Below are 25,629 nucleotides of genomic sequence, written 5' to 3' on the forward strand. Positions count from 1 at the left end.
GTGTCATTTCTCACAGAAAGTCCTGTAAAGCTGCTTTCAATTGAAATGTGGCCTTTTAGGCTCGTGGAGGTGGAAGCTTTTCACAACCACATGCCTCATGCCTCCTCTCCATACTTGGTCCCCAGCCGCCACTATTTCTCCCGGTGTTTTCTCCGTCTTCTACAAGCGCCGGTACCTGAACATTACTGCTGGTACTTTTCTGTGGGAATTTGCTTGCCTTCTACCAACCTGGAATATTTCCAGCAAACTATTACTCGACACCATGGTATTAGCACTGCCCCCAGTACCAGTAGCACAGCCATCCCAAATTTCCTTCTCAGGAATTTTATTTGGTAGACTGAGTGGCTGCCCAAATGCATTTTCTCACAAAGGAGATGAAGATAGAGTGGCAGTAGGTGCAAGTTTCTCCAGCCTGTTAGATATTAGAGGGTGAACGGCAGCACATTGGATCAGTGGTTAGCACTGAAGACTTGCAGTGCTGGGATCCTGGGTTCAAATCCCAGCAAGGACAACATCTGCAAGGACTTTGTATGTTCTCCCTGTGTTTGCGTGTGTTTCCTCCTCAGTAAAAAAGCAGCCATGGAGTGTCCGGTAACCTTTCCACACACTTTTCTTAGCCAGGACTGCTTCTTGGCAGGGTTGGATGGTCCCACCAGAAAATCCTCTGGTGTGCCTTGGCTTCTACCTCAGGAGAGTTCATGATAGCGCTAACTTTGCAGCTGCTATGGGGCTCTTGAGTGGGAGAGAAAGGTGAGCCCTCAGAATCAAATCCTCTGGTGGGCACAATGTTTTTCAATCTGAAACAGCTTCTCAGTGGGAGTTGTATTTCACCACAACCATATTCTTTAGCTTGGTGAAAGGACTGGCATAGAGGGAAACTGTATCTACCCCGGCTGTCATTTCTCCATCACCAGGTTCCACCCATTGTCACACACGACCATGCCTGGCTGTATGTTCAGCGGTGAGAGCCACAGATCAGGCTGCTGTGTTACAGCTTTCAACAACTCTGCAGCGTTTGTCAATTAGGCATTAAGCATGTTATCTTCAGCACAGCCTGTTGCCGCTTGGCCAAGGCAGTGCTGCACTGCTGTCAGTTTGTGACTGATGTGGTCATTTCGGAGATGGAGGAGGAGGTGCATGAGCTGAACAATGTGATTACATCGTTGTTAAATTGGTGACGCTGTTTTTTATGCTAAAGAACGATCCCATTGTTTTGGGTTTTTTTTTAAGACAAATGCATTCACCGGGAAATGTCATTTTAAAATTTTACAACCTTAGCTGGCAATGTGGTGTGTGACACATCATCAGACACATTCTATTTTATTTATGATGAAGGGACTCTGAAAGTCATAAAGCCTATTTTTATAGGGACATCAGATGGCCCTCACTATTCTTAAAAGGCCAGCAGTCGGCCCTAGCTATTGTTAGAGAGCCATCAGCCGACTATGCTTTGTTGTTCCCATAATTAACAAGTGGGTCTCGTATACTGTTTTTGCGTATCCAGTGACTGCAAGGGCTGCCAAAAATTTGGATGCAACCCAATACCCCTTTGAAGAGACATAGACAAGGCTCTCAGTAAAAAAAATGTTCCCATTATAAAGGAGAGGGTCTCCTAAAGTGATAATGCCCATGCTGTGACTGCAAGGGCTGCCAAAATTTGGGAAAAACCCCACTAAAAATGTGAAGACACATAGAGCAGGGCCACAGTAACAATGTACGACATGTTCCCATTGGAAAGGAGAAGGTCTGCTATACAGTTATAGGGTATGAAGTGAGTCCAACAGCTGACAATTTTAGGAAAAACCCCACTAAGAATTTAAAAGACACACAGAGCACGGCCACAATAACAAGGTACGACATGTTCCCATTAGAAAGGAGAGGGTCTGCTATACAGTTATAAAGTATGAAGTGAGTCCAACAGCTGACAATTTTAGGAAAAACCCCACTAAGAATTTAAAGACACATGGAGCAGGGCCACAGTAACAAGGTATGACATGTTCTCATTAGAAAGGAGAGGGTCTGCTATACAGTTATAGGGTATGAAGTGAGTCCAAATGCTGACCAATTTTAGGAAAAAGCACACTAAGAATTTAAAAACACATGGAGCAGGGCCACAGTAACAAGTACGACATGTTCCCATTAGAAAGGAGAGAGTCTGCTATACAGTCATAGAGTATGCAGTGAGTCCAACGGCTGACCAATTTTAGGAAAAACCACACTAAGAATTTAAAGACACACAGAGCAGGGCTGTGGCACCCTGCTGTTCACAGGTACCACAGGACCCAAAAGGGTGCATGGACGGACTTCTCCACAAGACACCCTCATTACATGCAGACACCTCCACCCTTCCACCTCATACCACCAGAGGGAGCCCTGTTAGGGATATATATATGGAGGGTGGAGCCAGGCATTCAGTGAGTTTAGTGAGAGAGTTCAGAGAGTGTGCTGCCACTGAAAGCAGTGAAGATGCAGCACGTCTGCTGCTGTATTGAGGGCCCCGAGTGTGGCCGGAGGCAAAGAGGAGAGGAGAGAGGAGTTGAGGGGGCAGAGGAGCATGATAGGCTCACCCCAAGACACAAACCGGACACCGGGTCTGCGCCTACAGGGTTCTGTATACCCAGTAGGGACTACCGGCATACAAGGAGGCTTCCAGACCCCTGGTCATCCTGAAGCTACCAGCAATAACAAGACTAGGAACCATGAAGGCCCCAGAGTCCAGGAATAGTGGTTGCCAAAGAAAGGTACTACTACCAAGCGGTCAGGTGAGAGAGCAAAACAACACAGAAGCTAGGCCAAGTTCCAGGCTGGCTAGAAGCTTAGAGAGAGGGAGACACGGATCAGGAGGCCTCATACGCGCTCACTGGGGAGAAGTCCTGAAGTGCACCCTTCCTAGCAAGTACCCTGGACCATACCTGCCATTACACCAGTAAAGGTACTGAAGCGAATCCCCTGTGTGAGTGTCCGTCATTCCCCCTGACCTGGCCATCTCTCAGCTGCATCCCTTCCATCAACCCTGCCCCGGGTGTCCGCTCCACCTGTGAGGAGCAGAAACATCCCAGCTGCCATCTCATCACCCACGGAGGTCTGCAGCAGCGCCAGTAACCATTACCGGAAAACACAGGTGGCGTCACGAAACAAACTGTACACTAAAATCCCCTTTTTCAAGAGAGACCCCAGAGTACAGGCCCGGGAGCTGACTGCCGTGACACCCTAAGCAAGGTAAAAGGCCCGGGTACCGAGTCCCCCTATATCCCCTTGGGCGAAACATTTCTCTTCCTGGCGTCAAGAACAGGATTTAGTGCCCGTTGCCACCGGGTACTGTGTGCCGTAATTGAACTATGTTTAAACTGTGGTGAACATCGCCGCCATTACCGTGTCACCGTGCGGGAAGAAGAGGGGCGTAACCGCGGGAATCGGAGAGGCGTGACTGCTGGAAGCGCACGAAGCTCAAGCCCCGCCTCGCGCTCTGACGCAGCACCGGGAAGCGTCAGGTCCTGGAACAAGTCCGTCGTCTGCGGAGCTGCGGCCTACCTGGTGAAAGTAAAGAAGGTAGGCTACGGTTTACTAGGGGGGCGCAACCATGGCCGACGACCAGCAAAATGCAGGAGCACCGGTTAACGCTCCTGATGCTCAACTCGCGCCCGTCGCTGCTCAGGCCAGAGCAGCCACCCCACCAGCAAGGGTCGTGACTCCGTTGATGCCCATGGCCCTGCCGTATATGCCTGGAGCAAAATGGCTTCCCCAGTATGACGGCAAACCAGATGCCCTGTCTGGATTCAAAAGGAAATTATACAGTGTACTGGATATGTACTCAATGACAGGTAAACAGAGAGCCGCTGTTGTGCTGGGCTAATTGACTGGTGCCGCAGAGCAGGAAGTTGAAACCTGGCCAGCCGCAGACCAGGAATCAATATCCATTATCTTTAAGAGACTGCAAACTGTCTTTGAAAACCGCACTGAGACAGATCTCCGGATGAGGTTCTACCACTGTACCAAGAAACCTGAGGACAGTATCTGGGACTATGCCTGGCACTTACAGGAAGCCCTGCGGGCCCTGATACAGGTTAGTCCAGCCAGCATACATGGTGAGGACAAAATGCTGACAGAACAGTTTATCTGAGGGTTGAGGTCCCAGGAGGAGAGCAGAACCGTACGGTGGTGGGCCTTAGATCATCCAAATGCCACCTTTGATGCCCTGAAGGACATGGCTATTAAGGGTCTGCAGCCCCTGGAACCATCAGATACTGCTATCCAGCATTACCAGGGTGGGGCCACCCCAGTGCCCACCCCACCCACTGCTCCTTCATTAACGGCTGAAAAAAAAATGCAAACAGTGCCCCCAAGTGAGCTGGACAACCTGCACTCTGAAGTGCGTCAGCTAAGTAAAACCCTGGCCACTGTCCTGAGCACCCTGCAGCTACAGACGGAGCCTGAGCCGCAAGGAAGGATCATACTCACCGACAGTCCTGAGGATGTCCACTGGATGAGGAGAAGAAAGAGGACAACGCCACCCCGTAGTAGGACAATGCCACCCCGTGGGAGGACCAACGACACCCTCCAGGAGACTTCATCTGCTACCATTGCCACAAGGCAGGCCACACCGCGCGGAACTGTCCTCTAAACGGGCAAACCCTGGGGCCAAGGGACGACACCCAGGAGTATATCAATCATGCTCAGCAAGCTGGTACGACCAGTTTGTAGGAGGAAGGCCTTTCCTGTCCATCATGCTGGACGTCATAGCAACACCAGCATTACTGGACACCGGCTCACAGGTAACCATCATACCTGATGTCCTCTACAAAAGGAACTGGTTTATAGATGAACTCCACCCGCCAGCCCCGAACATCTCTGTGTATGCCTCTAACGGCCTTCCTCTTAACCTATTAGGGGTTAAGGACGTGACAGTGATCGTGGGGAGAGTGGAACTAAAGGACCAAGGATTAATTGTCATAGAATCTAACCCTGGTGATACCAATCCATATATGATACTTGGTACAAATATTGTTGGTAACTGTTTGGGAGAAGTGTTTTTACTCCAACAGATTGCTGACACTGCCAAACCAGGGTAGAGGAAGGTGCTCCAGAAAGAAATTCGAGCCCTCCTGTACCAGCAACAGGAAAAACTAACAGGTGGTGAGATTGGTAATGTACGGATGACAGACCCAATACCCATTGTGATTCCCCCAATGAGTGAAATGCTGATTTGATGCAGAGCAGCAATAGGTCTCAAGGGACAGAACTACCACTGGGGAGAAGTCCTGAAGAGCACCCTTCCTAGCAAGTACCCTGGACAATACCTGCCGTTACACCAGTAAAGGTACTGAAGCAAATCCCCTGTGTGAGTGTTCGTCATTCCCCCTGACCTGGCCATCTCTCACCTGCATCCCTTCCATCAACCCTGCCCCGAGGGTCTGCTCCACCTGTGAGGAGCAGAAACATCCCAGCTGCCATCTCATCACCCCCGGAGGTCTGCAGCAGCGCTGGTAACCATTACCGGAAACCACAGGTGGAGTCACGAAACACACTGTACACTAAAATCCCCTTTTTCAAGAGAGACCCCAGAGTATGGGCCCGGGAGCCGTCTGCCGTGACATCCTAAGCAAGGTAAAAGGCCCGGGTACTGAGTCCCCTATATCCCCCGGGCAACACAGGCCCACAGTAACAACAAATTCCCATTAGAAAGGAGAGAGTCTCCCATAGTGTTGGCCTATGCTTTGAATGCAAGGGCTGCCAAAAATTTGGAGGCACGTCAATGCTCCTTTAAGAGACGTGGAGGAGGGCCTCATAAAAAAATGTTCCCATAAGAAAGGAGGGGTCCTCCTATACTTGTAATGCCCATGCACTAAGTGTATGGGCTGACAAAAATTTACCCCTTGGGGGTATACATAAACATACTGTATAAAAAAATATTTTTACAGGCATCATAAAAACCCTTTAAAAAATTATGTGGGTGTTGCATCACGGACCACCGTCACCCTGGAGATATGGAGGTGGAGGATGAGGAGAAGGAGGAGGATAAGAGCAAATAGCCAAAATCAGGAAGTATATACCCATGTGTGGGTGTGAAAAGGTGCATGGGAATACACCTCTCAAGAAAAGACAGTGGAATGGAGTTTATGTTACGCTGCAATCATTCGGTGGTGTTGAGAAGTCTGGCCCAATCCAGCCCTTGTTCATTTTTATAAGAGTCAGCTTGTCAGCAATTTCAGGCGGATGCGCTTATCAGTTATAATTCCACCAGTGGCACTAAAAACCCACTCTGATAAAACACTGGCGGCAGGGCAGGCCAGGACCTACAAGGCATGGAGAGCCAGTTAATTCCACGTATCCAGCTTGGATACCCAATAATTATAAGGCACAGCGGATTCACGGAGGACTTTGGACGGTCGGCAAGGTACTCCCTCAGCATCTTCCCAGACTTTGCACTCCTTGTGAGAGTACCCAGCCCCTCAGGGCATGTCCGATGGGAGGGTCTGAGAAAACTCTCCCAAAACTTTGACAGTGTTCCCCTGCCTCTGCTGTATTGAAGTTGTGTCTCTCTCGCCTGTACTCCTTGGTTGTCCAACGAAGTGTGCCCTCTGCCACCAGTGTTTTCAGATGGGAATTTTTTTAATAGGGGACAGCATGGGCAAGCCCCAGGAAGCATTTCTGACCCCCAGGTCACTGCTGTCAACAACGTGGTCAGAGGTATAAAGCCACTTTTAAGGGCTCACAATAAAACGTTCAAAAACGAAACTGAAACTGCTTTCCTGTGAAATATGTTAAGGAAGTTCCTTTCCAGGGTAAAGACTTGTGTATAAGGTAAAATAAATAACCCCCAAAAAAAATACTCCTCCACACCTTGGGCTATGTTCACAAGTAGCATTTTTTATGCGTTTTTGCACTTTTGTATTGCTTTCAACCGTGATAAATGCATTCACCGGGAAATGTCATTTTAACATTTTACAACCTTATCTGGCCATGTGCTGGGTGACACATGCATACAGTGCTGAAAAGACATGGGAACAGCATGGGGAATACCCCTGGAAGCATCTCTGATACCCAGGTCACTGCCTAAAAGTGTGCCCTTCAGAAGTCATCCTTGCCGCATCAGAAGATGCAGACTTGCAACTATTCCCGTGCAAGTTCTTGTCCCAGGGCACTGTTTAATTGTACACCTCCCCCATTTCTTGCAATGCAAGTGCAAATATGCAGCCTGCCACCCACCCACTCCCAGGCTGCAATACCATATTGCTTGCTTGCACTTGAAATTGGGCCTTTTAGGCATGTGGAGGCGGAATCTGGCCACAACGTCATGGCTGCGTTGGGGGCCTGGAATCCACACTCGGTCCCCAGACGCCAGGGGGCGGCCGGGTGTCCATACTCGGTCCCCAGCCGCCCCACGGCCGGGTGTCCATACTCGGTCCCCAGTCGCCCCGCGGCCGGGTGTCCACACACGGTCTCCAGCCGCCCGGGGGTGGCCGGGTGTCCATAAATGGTCCCCAGCCGCCCCTATTTCTCCTGTCAACTTCCTCCCACACACTTTTCTTAGCCCGGCCTGCTTTAGGGCAGCATTGGATGAGCCCACCAGAGAACCAGACTCCCCCGGTGGGCCCTGGCTTCTCCATCAGGGGAGTTGAGAGTGCCAAGGTGAGGAGCATGATGATGATGATAGAAGTTAGCATCTGCTTTGTTTTCTTGGAATGCAAGCGCATGTATGTAGTAGCGGCTAGGCCTGAGGTGGTCAGCGTTTTGGCGCATATCCTACCTCCTCCGAGGATTGCTGGATGTTTTCCTGCTACTATCCCTGTTCTATGACTCCCGTTAAAACAAAGCTTCAGGTGATAAATGATGGATGAGGTAGTGGCAAAGGAGAAAGAGCAGGAGGAACAGGGACCATTCACATCAATATCGGGCCAGTCAACTACATATGTCTTGTAGGATATGTTTCTGTAACAAAAGGAGTGGTTCGGCTACACAGTTATAGGGCATACAGTGAGTGCAATGCCTACCAAAAATTTTGAGGCACTCCAATGCCCCTTGGAAATGACATGGAGGTCAGAGGGCGTTAACTAAACCATTTTTTCCATTTATAGCAACTGGGTCTCCTGTACGCTGTTGGCCTAAGCAGTGAATGGAAGGCTTTCCAAAAATTATGAGGAACTGCAATGCTGCTTGAAACAGACGTGGATTATAGCATGCTAAAAATCTTCTACCCATTACTGGGGAGTGGGTCTCCTTTAGTTTTTGCCTTTGCATTGAAAAGCAAAAGCTGACTAAAATTAGGAGGAAATGCAATGCCCGTTGGAAGAGTCGTGGAGGTTATAAGTAATTAAAAACAACATTTCAATGCCCCTTGGAAGAGTTGTGGAGTTCAGAGTGGCTTAAGAAGTCGCTTTTAATGCCCCTTTGAAGAGACATGGAGGTCACATTAGCTTAACAAGATGGTTTTAATGCCCCTTGGAAAAGACATGGAGGTCCCAGTAGCTTATCAAGACGGTTTGAATGCCCCTCGGAAAAGTGGTGGAGGTCGCAGTAGCTTAACAAGGTGCTTTTAATGCCCCTTCCAAGAGCCATACAGTACAGCATCTTAAAAATATTATTCCCATTATTGGGGAGTGGGTCTCCCACAGTCTTTGCTTATGCCTTCCAAGCAAAAGCTGCCAAAAATTAGGACAGAGGAACTTGCAATAATGGCAACACGGACCACGGTCACCCTGGTGGTATAATGGTGGTGAAGGCTGAAGATAAGGAGAAGAACATAAAACAGCGGAAATGAGGAAGCGTATATCAATGTGTGGGTGTGAAGCGGGGCATGTGAATACACCTCCCGAAAAAACACAGTGGATTTGACTTTATGTTACTCTGCAGTCATTTGGTGGTGATGAGAAGTCTGGCCCAATCCAGCCCTTGTTCATTTTGATAAGGGTCAGCTTGCCAGCATTGTCAGTTGACAGGCGAGTGAGCTTATCAGTTATAATTTCCCCAGGGGCACTAAAAACACGCTCCGATAACACACTAGCGGCAGGGCAGGCCAGGACCTCCAAGGCATACAGAGCGAGTTCATTCCAAGTGTGCAGCTTGGATACCCAATAATTAAAAGTCACAGAGGAATCACGGAGGACGCTGGTACCGTCGGCAAGGTACTCCCTCACCATCTTTTGAAACTTTCCACTCCTTGTGAGAGTACCCCACGCCTCAGGGTCTGTCCGAAGGGAGGGTCTGAGAAAACTGTCCCAGAATGTTGACAGTGTTCCCCTGCCTCTGCTGGATTGGAGTAGCATCTCTCTCGCATGTACGCCTTGGTTGGGCAATGAACTGTGACTTCTGCCGCTAGCGTGTTCAGATGGGAATTATTTTAACAGTTCTGCAGCAAGGGCCTTCTGCCCCATTTTTGTAGACCTCTCCACCTCAGGAATAAGAGAGTGAAATTTCTCCTTGTAGCGAGGGTCTAAAAGTGTCACCAATCAGTAATGACTGTCACCCAACATTTTGACAAAGCGAGGGTCATGGTTAAGGCAGCGTATCATAAAGTCAGCCATACGTGCCAGACTGGTTACTGGCAAGACTTTCGTGTCCTCACCAAGATGACGACTGACCATGCTCTCCTCCTCCTCCACCTCCTCCTCCCCCCTGTCCTCAGGCCACCCACGCTGAACTGACGGTATGACAGTTGTACAGGTACTACCGTCTACAGCGCATGATACAAGCTCCTGTTCTTCCTCCTCTCCCTCATTGTCCCCCAATGCATGTTGGGATGAGATGAGGCTGGGCTGTGTGCAATCAACCGCTATGGCTTCTTCATCCATCTCATCATACCCTGGCTGCAATGCCTCCTCTTTAATTCTCTGCAGAGAGCGTTGCAAAGGAAAGACAAGTGGAATGCTGATGCTAATAATGGAGTCATCACCACTAGCCATCTTGGTGGACTCCTCAAAGTTTGTCAAGATGGTACATATGTCAGACATCCAGGTCCACTCCTGAGGTCTTATGTGTGGAGTCTTACCTGAATATCGATGACCTTGTTGCAGCTGGTACTCCACAACTGCTCTCTTCTGCTCACAAATCCTTTGTAACATGTGGAGGGTAGAGTTCCAACATGTGGGGACATCACACACCAGTCGGTGTGACGGAAGCTGCAGACGCTGCTGCAACACAGCAAGGGTGGCAGAAGCAGTAGCCGGCATGCGAAAATGAGCGGACAGGCGGTGTACTTTGACGAGCAGATCTGGCAACTCGGGGTACAATTTAAGAAACCGCTGAACCATAAGGTTAAGCACATGAGCCAGGCATGGTACGTGTGTGATCTCGCCTCGCCTTAGAGCCGCCACCAGGTTACGGCCATTGTCACACACGACCATGCCTGGATGTAGATTCAGCGGTCTCAGCCACAGATCTGCCTGCTCTTTCACAGCTGTCCACAACTCACAAGCAGTGTGAGGTTTCTCGCCTAAGCTTATGAGTTTCAGCACAGCCTGTTGCCACTTGGCGGAGGCAGTACTGCAGTGCTTCCGGCTTGTAACTGATGTGGTGATATCTGAGATGGAGGCTGAACATGAGGAGGAGGAGGAGGATGATGTGCAGGAGCTGTACACTGTGGGGGCAACTCTGACTGACATAGGGCCCGCAATCCTCGTTGTGGGGAGGATGTGTTCCGTCCCAAGGTCCGACTGGGTCCCGGCTTCCACTATGTTTACCCAGTGTGCCGTCAGGGAGATGTACCATCCCTGGCCACAAGCACTTGTCCACGTGTCCGTTGTCAGGTGGACTCTCCCAGTAACTGCGTTGTTGAGGGCATGGCAGATGTTTTGGGACACGTGCTTGTGTAGTGTGGGGATGGCACACAGGGCAAAATAGTGTCGGCTGAGAACCGAGTACCAAGGGACGGCCACCGCCATAAGGTTGCTGAAGAATTCCGTCTCCACCAGCCTAAAAGGCAGCATTTCCAATGCAAGCAGTGGTGAAATGTGCGAATTTAGGACTGTGGCCTGTGGGGCATTAGCTGTGAATTTCCGCTTTCGTTCAAAGGTCTGGGATATGGACAATTGGGACATGGACGTGGACGTTGATGCTGTTTCTGGAGAAACTGCCATAACAAGTGAAGACTAAGAGGAGGGGGCATCTTTGCATGCAGTATGGACAGGGGATTGCCTTGAACACACAACAGGGGGTTCTATTGCACGCAAAACAGTGGAAGAAGCAGTGGTGACAACCGCTGACACTGGTCGTGGACACTGGGGTTCGCCCCACAAAGTCGTGGACGTTGATGCTGTTTCTGGAGAAACTGCCATAGCAAGTGAAGACTGAGAGGAGGGGGCATCTTTGCAGTATGGACAGGGGATTGCCTTGAACACACAACAGGGGGTTCTATTGCACGCAAAACAGTGGAAGAAGCAGTGGTGACAACCGCTGACACTGGTCGTGGACACTGGGGTTCGCCCCACAAAGTCGGGTGCTTTGCTGCCATGTGCCTGATCATGCTGGTGGTGGTCAGGTTGGTAGTTTTGTCACCCCTGCTGATCCTAGCGTTTTTGGGGTTATCAGCAGAGTCTTTAAAAAAATTCCAGACTCTGGAAGACCTACAAGTTGTACTGGCAACGTCCCTCGTGTTGGTGTTAAGGGGGAACTCTTGCCTGCCTTCTGTGTGCGGCCACCACACTGCTTCTTCCTGCCTGTTGGGGTACTCTGCCTCCCTCGCCCTGTGTGCTGATGGCCTCGCTCTGCATGTCCTCCTGCCACGTTGGGTCAGTTACTAGATCATCCACCACCTCCTCCTCTTCCACTTGCGCACCAAGATCCTCTTCCTCACTTCCTGGCAATTGTGTCTCGTCATCGTCCACCTCTTGTGACAAATTGCCAGCATAGACTTCCTGTGGCCGTGGCTGTTCAAATATTTGGGCATCGGAACATGGGATCTCCTCTTCCACCACTTCAAGCGGAGCAGGCAAGGGGCACAAATCTGGAAATGGACCAGTGAACAGCTCTTCAGAGTGTCCAAGTGTGGGATCAGTTTCTGTCTGACGACACTCGGCATGGTGGGAGGAAGGAGCATCAGGGTGAGGAGGAGTATGCGGTCGAGACTCATGGCTACTAAGAGTTGACCGTGTCAAAGATAGACCGGAGGTGGTGGTGCACAGGTAACTGGAAGTGTTATCTGCTATCCAATTAATAACCTGTTCACACTGATCAGTTCGCAATACTGGTGTTGTTCTGTGCTTCCCTAGTAATTCGGTCAAGAAGTGGGAGCGAGAAGATGTGGCTGTTGGTTGTGGCACATTTTCACCTTGGCCATGGCCCCGTCCTCTGCACGCACCATCAACAGAACGTCCACTTCCACATCCCTTGCCACGCGCCTTGCCCATTGTGAAGGAAGTAAAATAGCTTACAATTGCACTATCAATGGCAAAAGGGTAATAAAAAGTTGATTAGAACAGTGGAAGAGGAAAACCACAGTTCTATTTTTCTGGCCTACACCCGACTCTTTTAAACAATCTGAACAATCAGGGAATAACTATTACTGTTTTTCTTTACGGAAAAAATGCCAAAAGCTGAATAATAGAGACTTTTTACAGTGGAATGGCAAAGCCACAGTTATTGTTTACTTGGGTATACCAGAAAACTTTAAATAGATATATTTGCGGCTGAACAGTGAGCGACACACTCAAACTCTTTATTTTTAGGTAAAAATGGACCAAAAGTGGATAACGCAGAGATTTGACCCGTGGAACTGCAAAACCACACTTGTATTTCTTAGGCCTTCAACAGATATATTTGAGTCTGACCAATCAGGAGATACTACTGTTTTTCTTTACAGCAAAAAATGCAAAAAAGCAGGATAATACAGAGATTTGACCCGTGGAACAGCAAAACCACACATGTATTTCTCGGGCCTACACCAGACTATTTTCAACAGATATATTTGTCTCTGAACAATCAGGAGACACTACTACTGTTTTTCTTTACGGCAAAAAATGCCAAAAGCAGGATAATACAGAGATTTGACCCGTGGAACAGCAAAATCACACTACTATCTCTCGGGCCTACACCAGACTATTTTCAACAGATATATTTGTGTCTGAAGAATCAGGGAGACACTATTAGTTTTTTTTCACGGCAAAAAATGCCAAAAGCAGGATAATAGAGATTTTTTACTGTGGAACAGCAAAACCACAGTTATAATTTACTAGTGTATACCAGACTATTTTCAACAGATATATTTGTGTTTGAACAATCAGGAGACACTACTACTGTTTTTCTTTACAGCAAAAAATGGCAAAAGCAGGATAATACAGATGTTTGACCCGTGGAACTGCAAAACCAAACTTCTATTTCTCGGGCCTACACCAGACTATTTTCAACAGATATATTTGTGTCTGAACAATCAGGAGACACTACTGTTTTTCTTTACAGCAAAAAATGCAAAAAAGCAGGATAATACAGAGATTTGACCCGTGGAACAGCAAAACCACATTTGTGTTTCTCGGGCCTGCACCAGACTATTTTCAACAGATATATTTGTGTCTGAAAAATCAGGGAGACACTATTAGGTTATTTTCCGGCAAAAAATGACAAAACCTGGATAAGAGATTTTTTACTGTGGAACAGCAAAACCACAGTTATAATTTACTGGTGTATACCAGAGTATTTTCAACAGATATATTTGTGTCTGAACAATCAGGAGACACTATTACTGTTTTTCTTTACAGAAAAAAATGGCAAAAGCAGGATAATACAGAGGATTGACCCGTGGAACTGCAAAACCACACTTCTATTTCTCAGGCCTACACCAGACTATTTTCAACAGATATATTTGTGTCTGAAAAATTAAGGAGACACTATTATTTATTTTTTTTGCGGCAAAAAATGCCAAAAGCAGGCTAATAGAGATTTTTTACCGTGGAACAGCAAAACCACAGTTATAATTTACTGGTGTATACCAGACTATTTTCAACAGACATATTTGTGTTTGAACAATCAGGAGACACTACTACTGTTTTCTTTACGGCAAAAATTGCCAAAAGCAGGATAATACAGAGATTTGACCCGTGGAACAGCAAAACCACATTTCTATTTCTCGGGCCTACACCAGACTATTTTCAACAGATATATTTGTGTCTGAACAATCAGGAGACACTACTACTGTTTTTCTTTACTGCAAAAAATGCCAAAAGCAGGATAATACAGAGATTTGACCCGTGGAACAGCAAAACCACACTTCTATCTCTCGGGCCTATACCAGACTATTTTCAGCAGATATATTTGTGTCTGGAAAATCAGGGAGACACTATTCGTTTTTTTTTTTTCGGCAAAAAATGCCAAAAGCAGGATATTAGAGATTTTTTACTGTGGAACAGCAAAACCACAGTTATAATTTACTGGTGTATACCAGACTATTTTTAACAGATATATTTGTGTCGGAACAACCAGGAGACACTACTACTGTTTTTCTTTACGGCAAAAAATGGCAAAAGCAGGATAATACACAGGATTGACGCGTAAAACTGCAAAACCACACTTCTATTTCTCGGGCCTACACCAGACTATTTTCAACAGATATATTTATGTCTGAAATATTAAGGAGACACTATTAAGTTTTTTTTTACGGCAAAAAATGCCAAAAGCAGGCTAATAGAGATTTTTTACCGTGGAACAGCAAAACCACAGTTATAACTTACTGGTGTACACCAGACTATTTTCAACAGATATATTTGTGTCTGAACAATCAGAAGACACTACTACTGTTTTTCTTTACGACAAAACATGCCAAAACCACGATAATACAGAGATTTGACCAGTGGAACTGCAAAACCACACTTCTATTTCTTGGGCCTGCACCAGACTATTTTCAACAGATATATTTGTGTCTTAAAAAATCAGGGAGACACTATTAGTTTTTTTTTTAATGCAAAAAATGCCAAAAGCAGGATAATAGAGATTTTTTACCGTGGAACAGCAAAACCACAGTTATAATTTACTGGTGTACACCAGACTATTTTCAACAGATATATTTGTGTCTGAACAATCAGGAGACACTACTACTGTTTTTTTTAACGGCAAAAACTGAAAAAAGCAGGATAATACAGAGATTTGATCTGTGGAACTGCAAAAACACACTTCTATTTCTCGGGCCTATGCCAGACTAATTTCAACAGATATACTTGTGTCTGAAAAATCAGGGAGACACTATTAGTTTTTTTTTATGGCAAAAAATGCCAAAAGCAGGATAATAGAGATTTTTTAACTGTGGAACAGCAAAACCACAGTTATAATTTACTGGTGTATACCAGACTATTTTCAACAGATATATTTGTGTCTGAACAATCAGGAGACACTACTACTGTTTTTCTTTACGGCAAAAAATGCCAAAAGCATGATAATACAGAGATTTGACCCGTGGAACTGCAGAACCACACTTCTATTTCTCGGGCCAACACCAGACCATTTTCAACAGATATATTTGTGTCTGAAAAATCAGGGAGACACTATTAGGTTTTTTTTTACAGCAAAAAATGCCAAATGCAGGATAATAGAGATTTTTTAACTGTGGAACAGCAAAACCACAGTTATAATTTACTGGTGTATACCAGACTATTTTCAACAGGTATATTTGTGTCTGAACATTCAGGAGACACTACTACTGTTTTTCTTTATGGCAAAAAATGACAAAAGCAGGACAATACAGAGATTTGACCCGTGGAACTGCAGAACCACTCTTCAATCTCTTGGGACAACACCAGACCATTTTTACCAGATATATTTGTGTCTGAAAAATCAGGGAGACACTGTAACGGGTCTGGGAGGTGGATCCACTGAGCAACTATACAAAGGGGCAGTCCTTGTAAGGAAGCGGGTGGCTCCCAGGGAAGGCGGGCAGGCAGTCACGGCTAGTGATGGGGACAGTCTCTGGGTAAGAGGGCAGGAGGTCACGGCAAGTGACGGGGACAGTCTCTTGACAGGCGGGTGGTCAAGGCAAGTGACGGGGACAGTCTCTTGACAGGCGGGTGGTCACGGCAAGTGACGGCTAAGCCTCCAGGTAGGCTAGCAGGCAGGTAGCAGGTGGACGCTCCCAGGTGAGCGGGCAAGAGTCTCTGGACAGGCAGGTGATCACAGCAAGTGACGGCTGAGCCTCCAGGTAGGCTAACAGGCAGGTAGCAGGTGGACGCTCCCAGGTGAGCGGGTAAGAGTCTCTGGATGGGCAGGTGGTCACAGCACGTGACGGCAGAGCCTCCAGGTAGGCTAGCAGGCAGGTAGAAGGTGGACGCTCCCAGGTGAGCGGGCAAGAGTCTCTGGACGGGCAGGTGGTCACAGCACGTGACGGCAGAGCCTCCAGGTAGGCTAGCAGGCAGGTAGCAGGTGGACACTCCCAGGTGAGCGGGTAAGAGTCTCTGGACCGGCAGGTGGTCACAGCACAAGTGGCCGTGAAGGAGCGCGCGCTGCCAACAGAGCGGGAGGAAGACGCCAGGCACGGAGCGGAGAGGTGAGGAGAACAGCATCCCTGCCTGGCAGGAGGCAGGGACACCGACGCTACAGACACTAATAGTTTTTTTTTTACGGCAAAAAATGCCAAAAGCAAGATAATAGAGATTTTTTACGGTGGAACAGCATAACCACAGTTATAATTTACTGGTGTATGCAGGACTATTTTCAACAGATATATTTGAGTCTGAACAATCAGGAGACACTGCTAATGTTTTTATTTACGGCAAAAAATGCCAAAAGCAGGATAATGCAGAGATTTGACCGGTGGAACTGCAAAACCACACTTCTATTTCTCGGGCCTACACCAGACTATTTTCAAAGATATATTTGTGTCTGAAAAATCAGGGAGACACTATTAGTTTTTTTTTACGGCAAAAAATGCCAAAAGCAAGATAATAGAGATTTTTTACCGTGGAACAGTAAAACCACAGTTATAATTGACAGGTGTACACCAGATTATTTTCAACAGATATATTTGTGTCTGAACAATCAGGAGACACTTCTACTGTTTTTCTTTACGGCAAAAAATGTCAAAAACAGGATAATACAGAGATTTGACCCGTGGAACTGCAAAACCACACTTCTATTTCTTGGGCTTACACCCGACTATTTTCAACAGATATATTTGTGTCTGAAAAATCAGGAAGACACTATTAGTTTTTTTTTACGGCAAAAATTGCTAAAAGCAGGATAATAGAGATTTTATACAGTGGAACAGCAAAACCACAGTTATATTTACTGGTGTACACCAGACTATTATCAGCAGATATATTTGTGTCTGAACAATCAGGAGACACTACTACTGTTTTTTTTAACGGCAAAAAATGCCAAAAGCAGGATAATACAGAGATTTGAAATGTGGAACTGCAAAACCACACTTCTATTTCTGGAGCCTACACCAGACTATTTTCAACAATTATATTTGTGTCTCAAAAATCAGGGAGACACTATTAGTTTTTTTTATGCCAAAAATGCTAAAAGCATGATAACAGAGATTTTTTACCGTGGAACAGCAAAACCACAGTTATAATTTCATGGTGTATACCAGACTATTTTAAACAGATGTCTTTGTGTCTGAACAATCTGGAGACACTACTAATGTTTTTATTTATGGCAAAAAATGCCAAAAGCAGGATAATGCAGAGATTTGACCCGTGGAACTGCAAAACCACACTTCTATTTCTTGGGCCTACACCAGACTATTTTCAACAGATATATTTGTGTCTGAAAAATCAGGGAGACACGATTAGTATTTTTTTACGGCAAAAAATGCCAAAAGCAGGATAATAGAGATTTTTACCGTGGAACAGCATAACCACAGTTATAATTTACTGGTGTATACCAGACTATTTGCAACAGATATATTTGTGGCTGAACAATCAGGAGACACTACTACTGTTTTTCTTTACGGCAAAAAATGCCAAAAGCAGGATAATACAGAGATTTGACCCATGAAACAGCAAAACCACACTTCTTTTTCTCGGGCCTACACCAGACTATTTTCAACAGATAAATTTGTGTCTGAAAAATCAGGGAGACACTATTAATAATTTTTTTAAGGCAAAAAATGCCAAAAGCAGGATAATAGAGATTTTTTACCGTGGAATAGCAAAACCACAGTTATAATTTACTGGTGTATACCAGTCTATTTTAAACAGATATATTTGTGTCTGAACAATCAGGAGACACTACTAATGTTTTTATTTACGGCCAAAAATGGCAAAAGAAGGATAATACAGAGATTTGACCCGTGGAACTGCAAAACCACACTTCTATTTCTCGGGCCTACACAAGACTATTTTCAACAGATATATGTGTGTCTGAAAAATCAGGGAGACACTATTAGTTTTTTTTTACGGCAAAAAATGCTAAAAGCAGGATAATAGAGATTTTTTACCGTGGAACAGCAAAATCACAGTTTTAATTTACGGATGTATACCAGACTATTTTAAACAGATATATTTGTGTCTGAACAATCAGGGAGACACTATTAGTTTTTTTTATGGCAAAAACTGCCAAAATCAGGATAATACAGAGATTTGACCCATGGATCTGCAAAACCACACTTGTATTTCTTGGGCCTACACCAGACTATTTTCAACAGATATATTTGTGTCTGAAAAATCAGGAAGACACTATTATTTTTTTTTTACGGCAAAAAATGCCAAAAGCAGGATAGTACAGATTTTTTACCGTGTAACAGCACAACCACAATTATAATTTACTGGTGTATACCAGTCCATTTTAAACAGATATATTTGTGTCTGAACAATCAGGAGACACTACTAATCTTTTAATCTACGGCCAAAAATGTCAAAAGCAGGATAATGCAGAGATTTGACTCGTGGAACTGGAAAACCACACTTCTATTTCTCGGGCCTACACCAGACTGTTTTCATCAGATGTATTTGTGTCTGAAAAATCAGGGAGAAACTATTATTTTTTTTTGACAGCAAAAAATGCCAAAAGCAGGATAATAGAGATTTTTTACCGTGGAGCAGCAAAACCACAGTTATAATTTACTGGTGTATACCAGACTATTTTCAACAGATATATTTGTGTCTGAACAATCAGGAGACACTACTACTGTTTTTCTTTACGGCAAAAAATGGCAAAAGCAGGATAATGCAGAGGTTTGACCCGTGGTACTGCAAAACACACTTCTATTTCTCGGGCCTACAACAGACTATTTTCAACAGATATATTTGTGTCTGAACAATCAGGAGACACTACTAATGTTTTTATTTATGGCCAAAAATCGCTAAAGAAGGATAATACAGAGATTTGACCCGTGAAACTGCAAAACCACACTTCTATTTCTCGGGCGTACACCAGACTATTTTCAACAGATATATTTGTGTCTGAAAAATCAGGGAGACACTATTAGTTTTTTTACGGCAAAAAATACCAAAAGCAGGATAATAGAGATTTTTTACCGTGGAACAGCAAATTCACAGTTATAATTTACGGATGTATACCAGACTATTTTAAACAGATATATTTGTGTCTGAGCAATCAGGAGACACTATTAGTTTTTTTTTATGACAAAAACTGCCAAAATCAGGATAATACAGAGATTTGACCCTTGGAACTGCAAAACCACACGTGTATTTCTCGGGTCTTCACCAGACTATTTTCAACTGATATATTTGTGTCTGAAAAATAAGGAAGACACTATTATTTTTTTTTTACGGCAAAAAATGCCAAAAGCAGGATAATAGAGATTTTTTACCGTGGAACAGCAAAACCACAGTTATGATTTACTGGTGTATACCAGTCCATTTTAAACAGATATATTTGTGTCTGAACAATCAGGAGACACTACTACTGTTTTTCTTTATGGCAAAAAATGCCAAAAGAAGGATAATACAGAGATTTGACCCAGGGAACTGTAAAACCACACTTCTATTTCTCAGGTTTACACCAGACTATTTTCAACAGATATATTTGTGTCTGAAAAATCAGGGAGACACTGTAAGTTTTTTTTTTATGGCAAAAAATGCCAAAAGCAGCATAAAAGAGATTTTTAACGTGGAACAGCAAAACCACAGTTATAATTTACTGGTGTACACCAGACCATTTTCAACAAATATATTTGTGTCTGAACAATCAGGAGTCACTACTACTGTTTTTCTTTACGGAAAAAAATGCCAAAAGCAGGATAATACAGAAATTTGACTCGTGGTACTGCAAAACCACACTTCTATTTCTCGGGCTTACACCAGACTATTTTCAACAGAAATATTTGTGTCTGAAAAATAAAGGAGACATTGTAATTTTTTTTTTTACGTCAAAAAATGCCAAAAGCAGGATAATAGAGATTTTTTACCGTGGAACAGCAAAACCACAGTTATAATTTACTGGTGTATACCAGACTATTTTCAACAGATATATTTGTTTCTGAACAATCAGGAGACACTACTACTATTTTTCTTTACGGCAAAAAATGGGAAAAGCAGAATAATACAGAGATTTGACTAGTGGAACTGCAAAGCCACACTTCTTTTTCTCGGGCCTACACCAGACTAATTTCAACAGATATATTTGTGTCTGAAAAATCAAGGAGACACTATTAGTTTTTTTTACAGCAAAAAATGTCAATAGCAGGATAATAGAGATTTTTTACCGTGGAACAGCAAAACCACAGTTATAATTTACTGGTGTACACCAAACTATTTTCAACAGATATATTTTTGTCTGAACAATCAAGAAACACTACTACTGTTTTTTTTAACGGCAAAAAAAGGCAAAAGCAGATTAATACAGAGATTTGACCCGTGGAACTGCAAAACCACACGTCTATTTCTCGGGCCTACATCAGACTATTTTCAACAGATATATTTGTGTATGAAAAATCAGGGAGACAGTGTTATTTTTTTTTTTACGGCAAAAAATGCCAAAAGCAGCATAATAGAGATTTTTTACCGTGGAACAGCAAAACCACAGTTATAATTTACTGGTGTATACCAGACTATTTTAAACAGATATATTTGTGTCTGAACAATCAGGAGACACTGCTACTGTTTTTCTTTACGGCAAAAAATGGCAAAAGCAGAATAATACAGAGATTTGACCCACGGAAATGCAAAACCACACTTCTGTTTCTCGGGCCTTCATCAGACTATTTTCAACAGATATATTTGTGTCTGAAAAATCAGGGAGACACTATTAGCTTTTTTTTATGGCAAAAAATGCCAAAAGCAGGATAATAGAGATTTTTTACCATGGAACACCAAAACCACGGTTATAATTTACGCGTGTATACCAGACTATTTTCAACAGATATATTTGTGTCTGAACAATCAGGAAACACTACTACTGTTTTTCTTTATGGCAAAAAATGCCAAAAGCAGGATAATACAGAGATTTGACCCGTGGAACTGCAAAACCACACTTCTATTTCTCGGGCGTACACCAGACTATTTTCAACAGATATATTTGTGTCTGAAAAATCAGGGAGACACTATTAGTTTTTTTACGGCAAAAAATACCAAAAGCAGGATAATAGAGATTTTTTACCGTGGAACAGCAAAATCACAGTTATAATTTACGGATGTATACCAGACTATGTTAAACAGATATATTTGTGTCTGAGCAATCAGGAGACACTATTAGTTTTTTTTTATGACAAAAACTGCCAAAATCAGGATAATACAGAGATTTGACCCTTGGAACTGCAAAACCACACGTGTATTTCTCGGGCCTACACCAGACTATTTTCAACTGATATATTTGTGTCTGAAAAATAAGGAAGACACTATTATTTTTTTTTTACGGCAAAAAATGCCAAAAGCAGGATAATAGAGATTTTTTACCGTGGAACAGCAAAACCACAGTTATAATTTACTGGTGTACACCAGACTATTTTCAACAGATATATTTGTGTCTGAACAATCAGGAGACACTACTACTGTTTTTCTTTACGACAAAAAATGCCAAAAGCGGGATAATACAGAGATTTGACCCGTGGAACTGCAAAACCACACTTCTTTTTCCTGGGGCCTACACCAGACTATTTTCAACAGATATATTTGTGTCTGAAAAATCAGGGAGACACTATTATTTTTTTTTTTTACGGCAAAAAATGCCAAAAGCAGGATAATAGAGATTTTTTACCGTGGAACAGCAAAACCACAGTTATAATTCACTGGTGTATACCAGACTATTTTCAACAGATATATTTGTGTCTGAACAATCAGGAGACACTACTACTGTTTTTCTTTACGGCTAAAAATGCCAAAAGCAGGATAATACAGAGATTTGAACCATGGAACTGCAAAACCACACTTCTATTTCTCGGGCCTACACCAGACTATTTTCAACAGATATATTTGTGTCTGAAAAATCAGGGAGACACTATTAGTTTTTTTTTACACAAAAAATGCCAAAAGCAGGATAATAGAGATTTTTTACCGTGGAACAGAAAAACCACAGTTATAATTTACTGGTTTATACCAGACTATTTTCAACAGATATATTTGTGTCTGAACAATCAGGGAGACACTATTAGTTTTTTTTTTATGGCAAAAAATGCCAAAAGCAGTATAATAGAGATTTTTTACCGTGGAACAGAAAAACCACAGTTATAATTTACTGGTGTATAGCAGACTAATTTGAACAGATATATTTGTGTTTGAACAATCAGGAGACACTACTTCTGTTTTTCTTTAGGGCAAAAAATGCCAAAAGCAGGATAATACAGAGATTTGACCCATGGAACTGCAAAACCACACTTCTATTTCTTGGGCCTACACTAGACTATTTGCAACAGATATATTTGTGTCTGAAAAATCAGGGAGACACTATTTGGTTTTTTTTTACGGCAAAAAATGTCAAAAGCAGGATAATAGAGATTTTTTACCGTGGAACAGCAAAACCACAGTTATAATTTACTGGTGTATTTCAGACTATTTTTAACAGATATATTTGTGTCTGAAAAATCAGGGAGACACTATTAGTTTTCTTTTACCGCAAGAAATGGCAAAAGCAGGGTAATAGAGATTTTTTACCGTGGAACAGCAAAACCACAGTTATAATTTACTGGTGTATACCAGACTATTTTTAACAGATATATTTGTGTCTGAACAATCGGGAGACACTACTACTGTTTTTCTTTACGGCAAAAAATGCCAAAAGCAGGATAATACAGAAATTTGACCCTTGGAACTGTAAAACCACACTTCTATTTCTCGGGCCTACACCAGACTATTTTCAACAGATATATTTGTGTCTGAAAAATCAGGGAGACACTATTAGTTTTTTTTTTACGGCAAAAAATGCCAAAAGCCGGATAATAGAGATTTTTTACCGTGGAACAGCAAAACCACAGTTATAATTTACGAGTGTATACCAGACTATTTTCAACAGATATATTTGTGTCTTCACAATCAGGAGACACTGCTGCTGCTTTTCTTTATGGCAAAAAATGCCAAAAGCAGGATAATACAGAGATTTGCCCCAGGGTACTGCAAAACCACACTTCTATTTCTCGGGCCTACACCAGACTATTTTCAACAGATATATTTGTGTCTGAAAAATCAGGGAGACACTATTAGTTATTTTTTACGGCAAAAAATGCCAAAAGCAGGAAAATAGAGGTATTTTACTGTGGAACAGCAAAACCACAGTTTTAATTTACTGGTGTATTTCAGACTATTTTCAACAGATATATTTATGTCTGAACAATCAGGAGACACTACTACTGTTTTTCTTTATGACAAAAAATGCCAAAAGCAGGATAATACAGAGATTTGACCCATGGAACTGCAAAGCCACTCTTCTATTTCTCGGGCCTACACCAGACTATTTTACACTTTTTTTTGGGGGGGGAGGGGACACCAAAAGGTTAATAAGACGGGTATTTGTACAGTGTGAAGGAGGAAAAAAAAAGAGGATTTTTCCTGGCCCCCGAGACCTGGAGCTAAGTCCAGCAATTTCAGCAACAGGAGTACACAGGACTGTAATGCAGCGTTTGCTGGTATAACCACTGCGTCTCCTATACAGCCTGCCTGCCCGGCTGCCTGATATCTGGGATGGATATTAGTCCTGAGAAGGACTGTTTGTTTGATCTGGCAGCTTTTACCGACCCTACACTGACTATTTCTCAGGATATATCTCTCCCTAATTCAGCAGCGCTGTCCCTACACTGTCTGATCTGGAGCGACTGTGTCCAAGATGGCGGCGCCCGGTTTTAAATACTCGAGATGACGCTGTGCGGCCAGCCAATCACTGTATTGTCCACAAACAACATGGCTGCGGCATTACAGTAATTGGCTGGCAATTCCTGCATGTTTGTTGGCTCTGTAAAGAGCGCCAAACATGCAGGGCGGAGTCCTGAGCTCCCGCCTGAGTAACCCGGAAATGCTCGGTGCTCCCCGAACATCCTGAGTAGCGTGATGCTCGGGTGAGTACCGATCAGTGTCGAGCATGCTCGCTCAGCACTAATGTCTGCCATCCATGTCCACTCCTGAGGTCTTATGTGTGGAGTCTGAACTAAATACAGACGGCCTTGTTGATGCTGGTACTCAACAACTGCCCTCTTCTCCTCTTAAATTCTTCCCAATATCTGCAGTGTAGAGTTCCAACGTGTGGGGACATCACACACCAGTCTGTGAGCCGAAAGCTGCAAATGCTGCTGAAACACTGCAAGGGCGGCGGAAGCTGTAGCTAACTTTCTAAAATGGGCACACAGGCGGCTTACTTTAACAAGCAGATCCAGCAGCTCCGGGTAGGATTTGAGAAATTACTGAATCACAAGGTTAAGCACATGGGCCAGGCATGGTATGTGTGTGAGCTCGCCTCGCCTCAGAGCCCCCACCAGGTTCCGGACATTGCCACACACGACCATGCCTGGCTGTAGGTTGAGCGGTGTGAGCCACAAATCTGTCTGCTCTTTCAGAGCTGTCCACAACTCTTCAGCTTTGTGCTTTTTTTCACCAAAGCATATTAACTTCAGCACAGCCTGTTGCCGCTTGGCCGAGGCAGTGCTGCAGTGCTTCCAGCTTGTGACTTATGTGGTCATTTTGGAGATGGAGGCTGAAGAGGAGGAGGAGGCTGAGGAGGATGAGGTGCAGGAGCTGTAGAGCGTGGGGGCAACCCTAATTGACCTAGGTCCCGCAATCCTTGGCATCGGGAGTACTTGTTCCGTCTCAAGGTCTGACTGGGTCCCGGCTTCCACTATGTTAGCCCAGTGTGCCGTCAGCAAGATGTACCGTCCCTGTCCACAAGCACTTGTCCACGTGTCTGTGGTTAGGTGAACTTTACCGGTATCTGCGTTGTTGAGAGCACGGCTTATGTTTTGGGACACGTGCTTGCGTAATGCGGGGATGGCACACCGGGAGAAATAGTGGCGGCTGGGGACCGAGTACCATGGAACGGCTGCCGCCATCAGGTTGCGGAATGCTTCAGTCTCCACGAGCCTAAAAGGCAACATTTCGAGCGCAAGCAGTCGTGAAATGTGAGAATTTAGTTGTGTGGCCTGTGGGGCGCTGTCTGCATATTTGCGCTTGCGTTCCAAGGACTGGGATATGGAAAACTGAACACTGCGCTGGTACAAGGACATGGACTAGCTTCCTGATGCTGCTGCTTGAGAGTGTGCAATGACAGGATCAGGGCAGGAGGCATCTTCGCATGCACCATGGACAGGGGATTGGCTTGCATGCACAATAGCAG

This window comes from Phyllobates terribilis, unplaced genomic scaffold (genome assembly GCF_046119375.1).
Source record: "Phyllobates terribilis strain yellow unplaced genomic scaffold, ASM4611937v1 Scaffold_2__4_contigs__length_985480577, whole genome shotgun sequence".
Lineage (NCBI taxonomy): Eukaryota > Metazoa > Chordata > Amphibia > Anura > Dendrobatidae > Phyllobates > Phyllobates terribilis.